General features: G+C 49.6%; 1 pseudogene; it reads left to right on the top strand.

Annotated features, from left to right (window-relative positions):
* Window positions 1-400: 400 nt before the first annotated feature.
* On the top strand, window positions 401-505 carry LOC134959273 (U2 spliceosomal RNA; annotated as a pseudogene).
* Window positions 506-14,663: the final 14,158 nt, after the last annotated feature.

Raw genomic sequence — 14,663 nt, 5'->3', positions numbered from 1 at the left:
TTCTTAGGGTTATTTAGAATTTCTTAAGGAACTCTGAGCGATAGTAATCGTTGAAGAAAGTGCATTATTGAATGAATTTCAATTACCATGGGACATATTCTAATTGATTGTTAATAAGCAAACAACATCAATTTGAGATTTTAATTTATGATTATGTTTCCTTGGGTTAAACTGTGGAATTTTAAGGAGAATCCTGTTTTTTATGTGAATTAATTCCGTGGTTTACATGTATGCATAATCAATTCTTGATTATTCTATTTTTATATCTGGCTTTTTGAGTTTTATTCTATTAAATTCTAATAGCAGTCAGTTCCAGACTTTAAGTAGGGCCTAGGCGAGGAACACAGGTAGGTTTCCTAATAATCTGTGGTCAGTTCAGGTCAGGTATAAATACTTACAGACCGCTTCTCGGCCTTTTGGCTAAGATCAAGTGTAGTATCTGTTCTTATCAGTTCATGCTGACTGACAGTGCTACCTTGTTTCTTGGACCGACAATTGTCCTTCTCAGGGCTAAGCTGCACCCGGGCCGAGAAGCCAGAAAAATCGAAGCCGAGACTGCGAGGAGACGGAGAAGATCGCTTGAAGAGGGAGAAGATTTGCATCGCCCCCCAGCTACAGCAGAGGGTTAGACTTGTTTGCTCTGCCCTCTGGAGAAGATACCCCCCTCCGCCAGCAAGACTGCGTGGAGAAAAGGGACTTCGCCGGAGAAGCTTTGCATCGCCCCCTAGCTGCACTGGAGGGTTAGACTTGCTGGCTCTGCCCTCTGAAGCGACCGACCGCCTCTCCTCCTCTCGATGACAGCGCTGATCCACCGCCCCGCCTCCTACGCCAAGGGAAAGTGAGTATGGCCACCGCTGCCCCAGCCGCCGCTGTTCCAGCCCCCGCTGCTCCAGCCCCCGCTGCTCCAGCCCCAGCTGCTCCAGCCTCCGCCTCCACTCCAGCCACCTCCGCCAGGAAGAGCCAGGCGAAATCGGCGAAGAAACCCGCCAAAGGCCCCACCGGATCGGCCGCATCCAGCGCCACCACCCCTGCAGCGACACCACCAGCGGCGCCCACCCAGGTGAGCTCCAAGGACAAACCGTCCCTGGAGCCCTGGATGAGGCATACCGTCGTGATGAAGCTGAAGGAGGTGGATGGACGGATGCCGGACATGACAGTGGAGACCTTTGGGAAGAAGATGATCCTGGACCAGGGCTTCTCGACCGCTGAAACCCTCAGCATCCAGAACTACCTGAAGGGGATCTTCTACATCACCTTCGCCTCCCTTGCCATCTGCAAGAGGTACTGGGAGGCAGTGAAAGCGGCGAGACCCGAATCCCCTTTCTCCCGCTTTGTGGGCAATTGCCCTATTCAAAGAGAGGAAAGGCGGGTGACGGTTTCAATGCGGAACCCACATACGCCCATCAAGGACATCGTCACCTTTCTCAGCTGTTTCTGCACCGTCAAGAGAGACCCTACAAGGATCCTGGACAGGAACAGCTTCTGGACTGGAAAGTGGGCGGTGATCGTCGTACTGCAAAAAGACACCTCGTGCCCAGAAGGAGTCAAGCACCTCCCACAGTGTTTCTCCCTGGGGGGATCCCAAGGACTTCTCCACTACGCCGACCAGCCACGCAACTGCAGGAAGTGTGGCGGGACGGGCCACGTGATGAAGGACTGCAAGGTCCCGGCCTGCAAGAATTGCCACATGGCCAGCCATGAGACAAAAGACTGCCCCACGAGGAAAACCTGCAACCTGTGCGGCAAGGTGGATCACGTCTACAGGGACTGACCGAGTAGAGCGAGAACCTACTCAGTTGTGGTGACCGGACGTGCCCTCCCTGCCCTCAAGCTGCTGCCCTCTGCTACGCAGAAGGAAAAGAAACCGCAGCAGGGTAAGAAACCTGCCAACCCCACCCCCCTCCCATCCTCCCTCACCACTTCCCTCCCTACCTCCATCAGCCCACCCTCTGTGACAGTGACTCCCATCCCTACCACTGTCACAACCCTCCCCGACCCCTCCTCCGACTCTCCTACCCAGCCCATTGTCTCTCCCAACCCAGCCACCCCTGCCCCCCCTGCCCTCTCTTCCCTGGTAGAGTTTCCCCCTCTTACGCCCACTGCAGGTGCGATGAGGAATTGCAAGAGGAAGGGGCTCGACAGCCCATCTGCGGACCCCGAAACCTCCAAGAAGCTGGCGGTCGAGCTGATCCAGCTGGAAGAAAAAATGGAGGAGCTGACGGAGGCAATCAGCAGGGAGGAGGAGGAGGAGCTCGATGCCAACGCCGCCGCCTTACTCGACCAGATACTGGGAGACAACTCGCCGCTACCCGAGCAGGAGGACCTGGCACCCGATGCCGAGGAAGCCCCGCCCGACGGAGTGGTAACGTAAACGTTGAATTGTAACTGTTGCCTAGCCTTTTCTTTTTTCCCCAACTAATGGCGTCATTTTCTATTTTCACCATTAATGTGAGGAGTATTAAGGATAAGCTTAGAAGACAGTCTGTGTTCACTTTCTTAGAAAGTCAGAAATGTGATGTGTACATGTTGCAGGAATGCTCTCTTCCCTTCTCCAAGTCCTACAAACATCTGGGCAGGCAGTGGTCTCACGGCGCCTCCTATTGGTCCGGTGGGGGTGAGTGTAAGTCTGCAGGGGTCGCCATTCTTATTAGGGGGAGCCTCTTCATGCTAGATTCTGTTCAGGAGCTCGTCTGCGTCAGACTGCTTATCGTAGACGGCTCCTGGGCAGGTGAGCCTATTAGGCTTATCTGCGTGTACGCCCCCCCTTTCAAGAATGAGCGTTTGGAGCTTTTCCAGACCCTGCGACCGCAGCTCGCAACCACTAGGGCGGTAGTGATGGCAGGAGACTTCAACTGCACCATGGAGGAGGATGGACGCAGCACCAGCAACTCTACCAAGCTGGATGTGACGTCTAAACTGCTTATAGAAATGGTGACCGAAACATCACTGCGGGACGCTATGGGCTCCATGGGGTCCGGCTCTGTGAATTATACATGGAGCCGCCCCGATTGCTCGGTGCGTTCCCGCATTGACTTTGTGTTTACCTCTAGAGCAGTGAAGCAGACGAGGCATTCTATGGTCCCCTGCTTCTTCTCAGACCACAGGGCCATTCTCTTCCAAGGAGTCCTGGGCAGCGGTTTTTCACCTGGCCCAGGCTCCTGGAAGTTGAATTGTGCCCTACTGGAAAGAGAGGATGTGCTGGCGGAGCTGAAGGATGCCTACATCACATGGAAAAATGACAAATGTTATTTTGAATGTATGAGTGACTGGTGGGAATATGCTAAGGCTAACATTCGCAGTTTCTTTCAGGTTAAAGGGAGACAACAGGCGTGCGACCGGAAGAGGAACTTCAAGAGACTGCAAAGACACCTGCAGTCCCTGCTGGACCTCCAACGGTGCGGCTGGGACGTGAGAGACGAGCTGGATGAGACCAAAGGGGGCCTGAAAAGGCACTTTGAGGAGGAATCCAGACGTATCGTCTTCCGTTCCAAGGTGGAGAACCTGGAGAAGGATGAGAAATGCAACTCTTTCTTTTTCAGGAAACTCCACTCTGGCCACATGCCCCTGACTGAGCTGCGAGATGAGACCGGTATTCCCAGACAGGGGAAGGAGGGCGTGATGAAAGTCGTCCGAGACTACTACAGCGACCTCTACTCCCCTAAGACAACAGACAGCAAGGAGGCCGATAAGTTCCTGTCAGGTATCACTAACACCATTGATCCTGCAGGCAAAGCTGCCCTGGATGCTCCCTTGGCGTTGGAGGAGTTGCACTCTGCCGCCAGATCCTTTAGGCAGGGCAGGACCCCGGGAAGTGATGGTCTCCCAGCAGAGCTCTATGTAGCGCTGTGGGACCTCATTGGACCGGACCTGCTCGAGCTGTATGGGGAGATGGTGGTGGAGGGCAAAATGCCCCCATCGCTGAGGGAGGGAATGATCACGATCTTGTATAAGCGCAAGGGGGAGAGATGTGAGCTGAAAAATTGGAGGCCCATCTCTCTCTTAAACGTGGACTACAAGATCCTCGCCAAGGTGCTCGCCAACAGGCTGAAGGCTGTCATCGGACAGATCATTCACCCGGACCAGACCTGCGGCATTCCCGGTCGCAGGATTGCAGACAGCCTCGCTCTCCTCAGAGACACGGTCCATTACATCAAGGATCGGAACGTTCACGCGGCCCTGGTCAGCCTTGACCAGGAGAAGGCCTTTGATCGTGTCTCACATGAGTTGATGGGCAGGGTTCTGCATGAATTTGGCCTCGGTAAAATGTTTTGTACGTATGTTAACCTGATGTACCTTGACATCCACAGCTCGGTGCTGGTGAATGGCTGGAAGACTGACCCGTTTTCCGTTTTGTCTGGGGTCAGACAAGGCTGCCCTCTTTCACCTCTTCTTTTTGTTTGTGTTATAGAGCTTATGGCTGTATGCATCAGACGGAATCCAGAGATCAGAGGGATCGCCACACCGGGTCGTGACCGACGAGAGGCCAAGTGTTCGCTGTACATGGATGACGTCACTGTCTTCTGCGCGGATCACCGTTCGGTGACAGCACTCGTCCAGACCTGCGAGAACTTCGGCCGAGCCTCAGGGGCTAAAGTCAACTGCGGGAAGTCAGAGGCTATGCTCTTCGGAAAGTGGCACCTGTCATCCTCTGCACCATTTCCTTTTGCCATCAAGCCTGACTTCATTAAGATCCTGGGAGTCTGGTTCGGCGGCGAGGGTGCAGCCCTGAGATGTTGGGACGAGAGACTGGCGACTGTTCGTCAAAAGATTGGATTGTGGAGCCTCAGAGAACTTACCATCGAGGGGAAATCACTTGTGCTGCGCAACGAGATTCTTCCTGTTCTGCAGTACACCGCGCAAGCCTGGCCACCGTCTGCAGGGCCATCACAAGGGCAGCGTTTCACTTCATCTGGGGCTCCAAGATGGACAGAGTAAAGCGATCAGTTATGTACAAGGAGCCCCTCAAGGGTGGAAAGGGTATCCCAGATATCCCCACCATGCTTCGAGCCTTCTTCGTTTGTAACTGCATCCGCAGGACGTTGTGCGAGAACTTTAACGACACTGCAGGAAACTCCATGTCCCGTTTCTTCCTCCTGCCTCTGTGGAGGAACCTCGGCTGGGACAAATGGGACAGCTCCATCCCTTACAACTGGAACACTCCGTGGTACTACCTGGACGTGTCCAAGTTCGTGAGGGAACACCAACTGGAGGGAGTTAAACCTGACTTATGGAAACCGAAGACGATCTACAAGCTCATCAGAGCTAAAGACGATTTGGAGCCGATTCCGGGGCTCCCTTCAGCGACTGCCAAACAGGTCTGGGAGAATGTGGCCTCCAAAAGGCTCACAAACAGACACAAAGACCTGTCGTGGATGGCCATCCAAGGGGGTTTACCCCTCAGGTCATTCATGCACTCCCGGAACCTGTGCAGGTACAGACATTGCCCCAGGTGCATCATACATGAGGAAACATCTATGCACCTGTTTTGGGACTGTGCCTGGGCCCAGTTGTTGTTGGATGCCCTGGAAAACGAACGGAAAAACTGCGTGCCAAGGAACTGTCTCACGTACCATTCGGTACTCTACGGACTATTCCCTGGCACCCACACCGTTGGGGCGATCCAGGAAGCCTGGCGCCTTATGAACTGTATTAAGGACGCTTCGTGGCTAGCCAGGAACCGCCTCATTCTGCGGAGGGAGAGGATGTCCATCCAGGACTGTTGCAGGCTGGTTCACAGCTTGCTCAGAGACTATTCCACCATGGACAGCCCTGAGGAAGAAGAGGACTAAAAACCCCCTTTTTCTGCCCCTCTCCCCTTGTTTGAACTGAATAATGAGACTTTGGGACCGTGGCCCCTTCCCCCTCACTCACAATGTCTGTTGTTTTATTGATGTCTTTCTATTTATTGCCCCTCCCCTTATATGTGTCTGTCCTTCAATAAAGCTTCGGGCATGTGATTCACCCTCCCTCACCCTCCTACCCTCCACACCCATAGCCTTATTAACTGTTGTATCTTTGTATAGTTTAAATCAGTGGTTCTCAAACTCGGTCCTCAGGACCCCACACAGTGCATGTTTTGCAGGTAACCCAGCAGGTGCACAGGTGTATTAATTACTCACAGACACATTTTAAAAGGTCCACAGGTGGAGCTAATTATGTCACTTGTGATTCTGTGAGGAGACCTGCAAAACATGCACCGTGTGGGGTCCTGAGGACCGAGTTTGAGAACCTGTGGTTTAAATGCATAGTGCAGTCTGAGAGCTATAGTGTAGGCCCAGGCCTGCGTCGTAGCTCTTCGACTGCACTATACCGTCTGCATCTGTACTGTGTTTTGGCGTGCTGCGACACGGTGCTTATGTTTGTCAATGTACACGTATGTTTTTTGCTACTTTATGCCAAATAAAGACAGCTTTTTCAATCAAAAAAATAAATACTTACAGACCCTACAAATCACGTTACGTTGTGTATTTAGGGGCTGATTTAGGTTGGATCGTAATTGGGGTGTGAGCAACTTTCAGAAAGTAAAACCTCTGAAAGAGCTACCCCCTCTCCCCAATGCGCATGCGTTCCTGTGAAAGTGGGTGTGGCCTCACAAAAAGGGTGTGTCCTCACTACAAGTAATGCCCCCCCGCGTAGTGCCAGATATACAAATAATGCCCCTCAGCAGTGCCAGATACACAAATAATGGCCCTCAGTAGTTCCAGATATACAAATAATGCCTCCCAGCAGTGCCAGATACACAAATAATGCCCCCAGCAGTGCCAAATACACAAATAATGCCCCCACCAGTGCCAGATACAATTCCTCTCGCAGTGCCATTTAAAATGCCCCACGCAGCGCCAGATAAAATGCTCCCCCCCCCCGCGCAGTGTCCGATACAGTGCTCCACACAGTGCTAACCCTTGCTGGCTTCTTCTACTGCCACCGATGCTGCTCCTCCTGTATGAGGGACGGAAGGGGAGGAGAGTGCAGCGCACGCCTCTCCTGTGAAGTCTGGAGAGCGGCTGCGGTGAGGGTGACAGAGTCTCCGGCGGCAGCGGGCATTTAAAATATGGTGCCGGTAAGTGAGCCAATCAAAACTCACGGCCCGGCAGCCAATCAGGTGAAACCACTGCCGGTCCACGAGCTCTGATTGGTTGACGGCCGGCACAATATTAATAATGAAGGGAGGAGGAGTGCCAGTGAATGCCCAAGCCCGTGCGCTCTGTGAGCTACTGAAAATACTACGGCGAGCTACCAGTAGCTCGCGAGCTACAGGTTGGAGATCACTGCCATATCATAATATGCTGATATCAGGGAAGCCTAGACGCAGCTCAGCAGCTAAACATGTCTTTGCAAACGTATGCGACCAATTTCTCTAAAATTCTATTACCAGATAGGTTCAGATATGGTTACAGATCATTTTTAGTGTGCTGGGGGATACTGGGGGGGGGGGGAAGCACCCCCTTTCTCTGTCTGCTGTTTGTTTGTGACCCCTCCCCCTTTCTAGCTCCTGATATAATATTATCTCTAGGAATGATTGAGCAGCTGCCACTGTTTATTTGCAGGTATAAATACTTACAGACCCTACAAAGCACGTTACGTTGTGTATTTAGGGGCTGATTTAGGTTGGATCGCAATAAGTTATCCAACCGCAAAAGCTGCTAAAAGGAAGTGGGCACAAGCGCAGCGCCCGTCCTGTGCATGTGCATGCATTTTTTGTGGACGACCGCAGAAAATGCGAACGCTTCTGACTGTCAATAAGTGTGGGAGGGGTGGCAATGGCTCATTTCCTAGGCAGAGATGGAGCATTGCAGGGGAGTCGCCATCAAAATGGGGGACGTGGCGTGGGCGTGATCGTGGTGGCTGCATGATGTCACACACAGCCGTCATGATCGGAAAGATGGCGACGGGCCTCCTGCGGGCACAGCTAAGCTGCACTGGCAGGAGTCAACCCTAATTTCTGCTATCAAGCAGAAATTGCGGTGCAATCACAATTTCTGCTTGATAAACTTGGGGGAGCGGCGGTCAGCTTGCTGGGTGACCTTGCCCTACGATTGGCGGCCCCAGCATGTGATAGCAGAATTTGCAATCCAACCTGAATCAGGCCCTTAGAACACACTTCCCAGGATTATTTAACATTGTGTCTGTGTGTTCTCTACTTTAAAGTTATCTACCAGTGTTTAAATGTCTCATATTACATCTCATATAAATGTACAGATTGTCCTATTTTATGGTCCATTTGCAAGTAGCTAATCACAAGATGAAATTAGAAGTGTTGAGATTTTTAATAAGCCAACCAACTACTTCCTGTGGTTTATTAAACCTGTAAAAACAGTGCATATGTCAAAATCTAAAATTACTAGCATTCACCTATAAATCACTGTGCGGTTCACTGACGTCCACATCCTTCAGATGCAATACAGCTTTTAATAACTTCCTAATAGTGCTGTTTATTATCTCTGAGGCTTCAGCTACATTTCCTTAAAAGTGTAACCCTCTATCTGACCAATGAGAAAGGGCTTTTTTTATTAGGCAGGCAGAAGAGAAAGATTCATTTAAAGAAGAAATAAATTAATAAAAATTATATTTACACTAGTAATTCTGTCAGATTTTTTCAGTTGTTGCAAACATTTAGCCAGGGGTCTAAGTAAATGAGCCATGATCAGTGGCCAAGGGCTGGCTGGTAAGTTTTAGCCTGGGGGGGGGGGATACAATAAAATGGCCCCGGATTTTCTACCAGTGCACGGCAATGGCAAAATGGACGAGGCAAAAAAAAAAAAGTGCAGGTCTGGTCATATAATGTAACAAAATAAATGAAAAATCCTTATTTCTAAGAACTATAATCAAATACATCATTGGTGTAACTTGCGTTCAATTAGATTTGATTTTATAATCCTCCACTCCACACTGATGGGCCCTACAGACACGGCGATCCGCTGCTGAGCTGCCCGACCACCGATACGGCAGACGGGCGACCCGGCGGCGGGGGGGCAGTGACGGGGCGAGTGAAGTTACTTCACTCCCCCCGTCACCCGGCTCCATGCAAGTGCAGGCAAATATGGACGAGATCGTCCATATTGGCCTGCATGCACAGCCGACTGGGCACCAGCGATGAACGAGTGCGGGGCCGCGCATCGTTCATCGCTGGTGACTCCACACTCATAGATATGAACGTTACCTCGTTCAATAATGAACGAGCTTGTTCATATCTTTGTGGATTGTCGGCCAGTGTGTAGGGTCTATGACACACCCCTTCTACGTTACATCTGCATCTGATTAGCCAAATGCCTGTAACCAACTACAAACGCCCAACACCTTTCTAATACACATCTACATGCGTGCGTATGAATATGTACCGCAACTCTGTAAGAACACCATCGGGGTTCATGCGCCGTGCAACTCAGAATCATGCCGAATTCAAAAACATTGCGCAAGAGAAAATAAAACACATTGGCAGACAGAAAACAAACATTAATATTAGTAATAGTGAACTGCGCTCACTGGGGGATTACGATTTGGTGCTAGCTGCAGTAACCCTGGGGCAGATGTATTAAGCCAGGAAAAGTGATAAAGAAGTGGTAAGTGGAAGGTGATAACGCACCAGCCAATCAGCTCCTAACTGTCATGTTTCAAACCCATAATGGTTGGCTGATGCGTTATCACCTTTCACTTATCACTGCTTTATCACTTCTCCAGGCTTAATACATCTGTCCCCCTGTGAGATGATGCTAAGTTCTCACATAACACAAATGTGCTACGGTTGGCAAGGGTGTTTTGGTATTAACCAGATTAAACTGGAATGTCTTAAGGAAATTCTTTACTTGAAACAAAACATACAAACATATTGCCCCCACAAGAAAACATACAAAAAACATTGGCTACACAGGAAAAAAATTAAACATACTGGTCCTCACAGGAAATTATAAAACACATTGGCCCTCACAGGACAAAATAAAACACATTTACCCCCACAGAAAACAATAAAACACAACCCTGCAAACTGGTAGATGTAAGTAATTATTGCCTGTGGCTGCTGTTGCTGGTCAGCCAACTGATGTGATAGAATGCTCATAGTAGCATGCAGTGATTGCACAGTAGACACATCCAACTGACTCTCACCCATCTGCCTGCCAATAAATCTGTGGGCTCACTGAAGAATGAAGCCACCCTGCACTTGCCTGCCCTCTGTGGTAACACAGTTTGGGAGGCAGAGCTTGGGAGTACAGAGGAGCAGTGCTACTAACATACATCGCAGCGGGTGCCCAGCAAATAGAGCTTGCGGCAGTTTCTGGTTCTGCCCCCGGTGTCTGTGCAGATGCACCAGTTGCATCGCCCTCCTTATGGCTCTGGGTGTGCCCAGTGCTGTTCAGTAGTATGGTGTGACCAATGCTGCCCAGAACTACAGCGTGCCCAGTGCTGCCTAGTACTATGGTGTGCCCAGTAATGCCCATTACTATGGTGTGCCCAGTGCTGTCTAGCACTAGGGTGTGCCCAATACTGCCCAGTACTATGGCATGCATAGTGATGCCATGTACTAAGGTATGCCCAGTGCTGCCCAGTACTACGGCATGCTAGTGTTGCCCATTACTATGGTGTGCCCAGTGCTGCCTAGCACTATGGTGTGCCCAGTGCTGCCCAGTAATACGGCATGCCAGTGATGCCCATTACTATGGTGTGCCCAGTGTTGCCCAGTACTATGTTGTGCCAAGTGATGTCAATTACTATGCCAGCCGCATGCCCTTCTCATGGCTCTGGGTATGCCCAGTGCTGCCCAGTAGTATGGTGTGGCCAATGCTGTCCAGTACTACGGCGTGCCCAGTGCTGCCTAGTACTATGGTGTGCCCAGTACTTCCCATTACTATGGTGTGCCCAGTGCTGCCCAGTGTTACAGCATGGCCAGTGCTGCCTAGCACTATGGTGTGCCCAGTGCTGCCAATTACTATGGCGTGCCCAGTGCTGCCGATTACTACGGTGTGCCCAGTGCTGCCCATTACTACGCTTCCCTAATAACCCAGGTCCTCCATTGCTCTCTACAGCCCTGTGTATCATTTACATGTTGGGGAACCACAACAGTTTTTTCTTAAGGGTAAATGCTACACTTGATCTTAGTCAAAAGGCTGAGAAGTGTTCTCGTGAACCTGCCTGACCCTGTGCCTCTCAGCATAATCACAACTCAAGTTTGACAGCTCATTATAACTTATTTAAGCCATGCCTGAACCAAGTCTGATTTGTACAACCACACGCCTGGTCTCAGTCTGCTCCAAACATCCTGATTTCCGGAACACAACTAGTTTTGCCCACATAAACATTAAACAACAGAACTGTCGATCCACTGTATGGTTAAAGAGTTTGGAGTATTACACGCCCAGCTTTACATTATGTGACACAGGCCATCCACAGTTCCCCTATGTAGCTCAAATAGGATCTAGGCCTAGTGGCGTATTTAGGGGTCAGACCTCTCCTTGGCACAGCATTATTGGTCACCCCTCTCCCCACATACCTAGTGAGAAACCCACCACTGCCTAGGCCCATTGGATCTTTGAGTTTCAGATGGCCATGGGAGTAAAACGTGTCCTGGATACAGGTTGTTGGCATTTTCCTGCATTACATATACAGTGACAATACAATTTCAGTCCTGGGCTCCAGGCCAGAATTTACTAACCAGTGATAACAACAAACAAAGCTACCCGCATAATGATGAACAAGAGTTTTCTGACCAAACAAAAGTGAAGAACTGAAAGACAAATATCTCTTCTTCCGTCATGTTCAAAGTCCACACGCAGCTGTGTATGCAATAAGGGGGAGCTGAAATACGGGTTTGTTTTGATTTTTTTTGTCAACTACAAATAAAGTTTGCAGGTATGAAGCTCACCCTGAGTAATGGGAAAAATGCCCCTGACTCCTACAGGCCTCATTACCTGCGAATCTGCAATATACTGTATATCACCCTGAGAACGCTCACACACCATTAATCATCCATCTGTACAATAAACTATTATTAACGTACCACTAAAATCAATAATACAAGTTGCCTTAGATAAAAGAGCTACTAATAATATTTATAGATGTACGTATATTTAAATGTGGAATTGGTATTCCGTCCACCACAATGCCGGCAGCAGGACGAGTTCTAGAGGGAGAATCACCTACCTCGCCTGTGTTCCGACGGCGGCATTGTACCCCTGTCAGGATTACGGTGTCGGTATTGCGACTGTCGGGATCCCGAAGGGCAGTATGTTAAATGCATACCAAAAAAGTCTTCCCAAATGAAGATGTATGAGGGAGAGATATTATATATAGGGATGGCCATCAACCATCGATGAGTTGAAATCATCAATGGTCTGTGACCATTGGTGAATACTTTTACCATCGATGCGTGAGAACCAAATGGTTTCCCGCCATCCATGGTAGAGAGCTAGCAAAAAAAAATGTCTCCAAATGTCAGGACAGATAGCATAGCTCCACCCCTGACACACATGATGCCCCACTCTCGGACTCTGATTGGCCCGCAGCTCATTCAACACTAATGCAGACAGAGCCGGATTAAGGGGGGGCTCCGGGGTTAAGTACCCCGGGCCCCCCTGTCTGAAGGGGCCCCCGTCACGCGCCACAGATCGGATCTGTAATTCGATCCGCGGCACTGCACTGCGCTCCCCTCCCCACTATGAGCCCAGCAGCAGCCGCCGCTCACACAGCCGCCGGCGCCACTGAGCGCTTCCTGGGCTGCTTGTGCTGAGCGACGGCTCAGCTGCCCAATAATGTGTCACACTGCAGCCTGCTGCTCAGCGACTGGCTGAGCACGCAGGCTGCAGGAAACAAGGAAGTTCCCTGCCAGCGCGTGTGTACTGGGCTGGCCGGGTGAAGAGACAGGCTCTAGTCCTGTCTGTAAGGTCAGGATGGGCTGTTCATTTTTTCTTAAAGTTATGTAGTAAGTCTAAACGCAGTAGCGGATCTTGCCATGGGCAAGCAGGACTTTTGCCCGGGGCGCCGCCTTCCGGAGGGCGCTGGCGCCATCCGGAGGACGCCGCACCGTGGCAAGATCCGCCACTGCTGCCCGCTGTGTCCCCCGTCCGTCTCCGCTGCCCGCTGCCGTCCCCGTCCGCCTCCTGTGAAGGGAACTAGACGCTATGCGTCTAGTTTCCCTTCGTGGAGAGTAACTTTGCTGAGCGGTGCGCGATGACGTCATCGCGCACCGCACAGCAAAGGTCCTCTCCACGAAGGGAACTAGACGCATAGCATCTAGTTTCCCTTCGTGGAGAGGACCTTTTGCTGTGCGGTGCGCGATGACGTCATCGCGCACCGCTCAGCATTCAAGCAATGTACAGGGGGCGTAACTGACCACGCCCCCTGTATTAGGCCACGCCCATTTTCCTGCCCGGGTCGCGGAGCGCCCTTGAACCGGCCCTGTCTAAACGTAGGCTCTGGGTTGTGTGTGTGTGTATATATATATATATATATATATATATATAAATATATATACATATATATACACACACACACACACACGGAATATAATATATACAATATATATAATATATATATATATATAAAATACATATATACACACACTGTATATGTGTATGTATGTATGTGTATATATATACACACACACACACACAAACAACACAGGCGGCACTCCCGGACTCAGCACTTGGTGAAAGATAAAGTGCTTTACTTCGAGGATACTTCCCCCCATCATCAGGACAAGTGGGTCCTGATGACAGTTGGGGGGATTACCTCAAAACGTTGCAGTACAGTAAACAAAAACTGTATTGAACAAGTCACATACAACTGACGTTTCGAGGCTCGCAGACCTTTTTTTCCCCTTATTCACACCTTGAAAAAGGGTCTGCGAGCCTCGAAACGTCGGTTGTATGTGACTTGTTCAATACAGTTGCCGCTGATTATTCTGTAATATATATATATATATATATATATATATATATATATATATATAAAAGCAGGGTGGGGATCCTGCCAGTCGGGATTCCAGCATTCGAAATACAGACACTGGAATTACGACACTGCTCGGATCCCTGACCGTTGGTATCCCCAACGAGTGTTTGCCAGGCCCACGGAGAGGTAACATGCGGGGTGGGGGGGGGGGGGGGGGGGGAGATTAGGTTTAGGCTGCAGTGGGAGTATTAAGGTTAGGCTGCGGTGAGTGTGTGTGTGTGTGTGTGTATATATATATATATATATATATATATATATACATACAGGTTGAGTATCCCTTATCCAAAATGCTTGGGACCAGAGGTATTTTGGATATCGGATTTTTCCGTATTTTGGAATAATTGCATACCATAATGAGATATCATGGCGATAGGACCTAAATCTAATCACAGAATGCATTTATGTTACATATACACCTTACACACACAGCTTGAAGGTAGTTTTAGCCAATATTTTTTATAACTTTGTGCATTAAACAAAGTGTGTGTACATTCACACAATTCATTTATGTTTCACATACACCTTATACACACAACCTGATGGTCATTTAATACAATATTTTTAATAACTTTGTGTATTAAACAAAGTTTCTGTATACTGAGCCATCAGAAAACAAAGGTTTCACTATCTCACTCTCACTGAAAAAAGTCCGTATTTCGGAATATTCCGTATTTCGGAATATTTGGATATGGGATACTCAACCTGTATATATATATATAAATATG

Source organism: Pseudophryne corroboree, chromosome 9 (assembly GCF_028390025.1).
Source record: "Pseudophryne corroboree isolate aPseCor3 chromosome 9, aPseCor3.hap2, whole genome shotgun sequence".
NCBI classification, from domain to species: domain Eukaryota; kingdom Metazoa; phylum Chordata; class Amphibia; order Anura; family Myobatrachidae; genus Pseudophryne; species Pseudophryne corroboree.
This window is presented reverse-complemented; position numbering and strand designations above follow the sequence as displayed.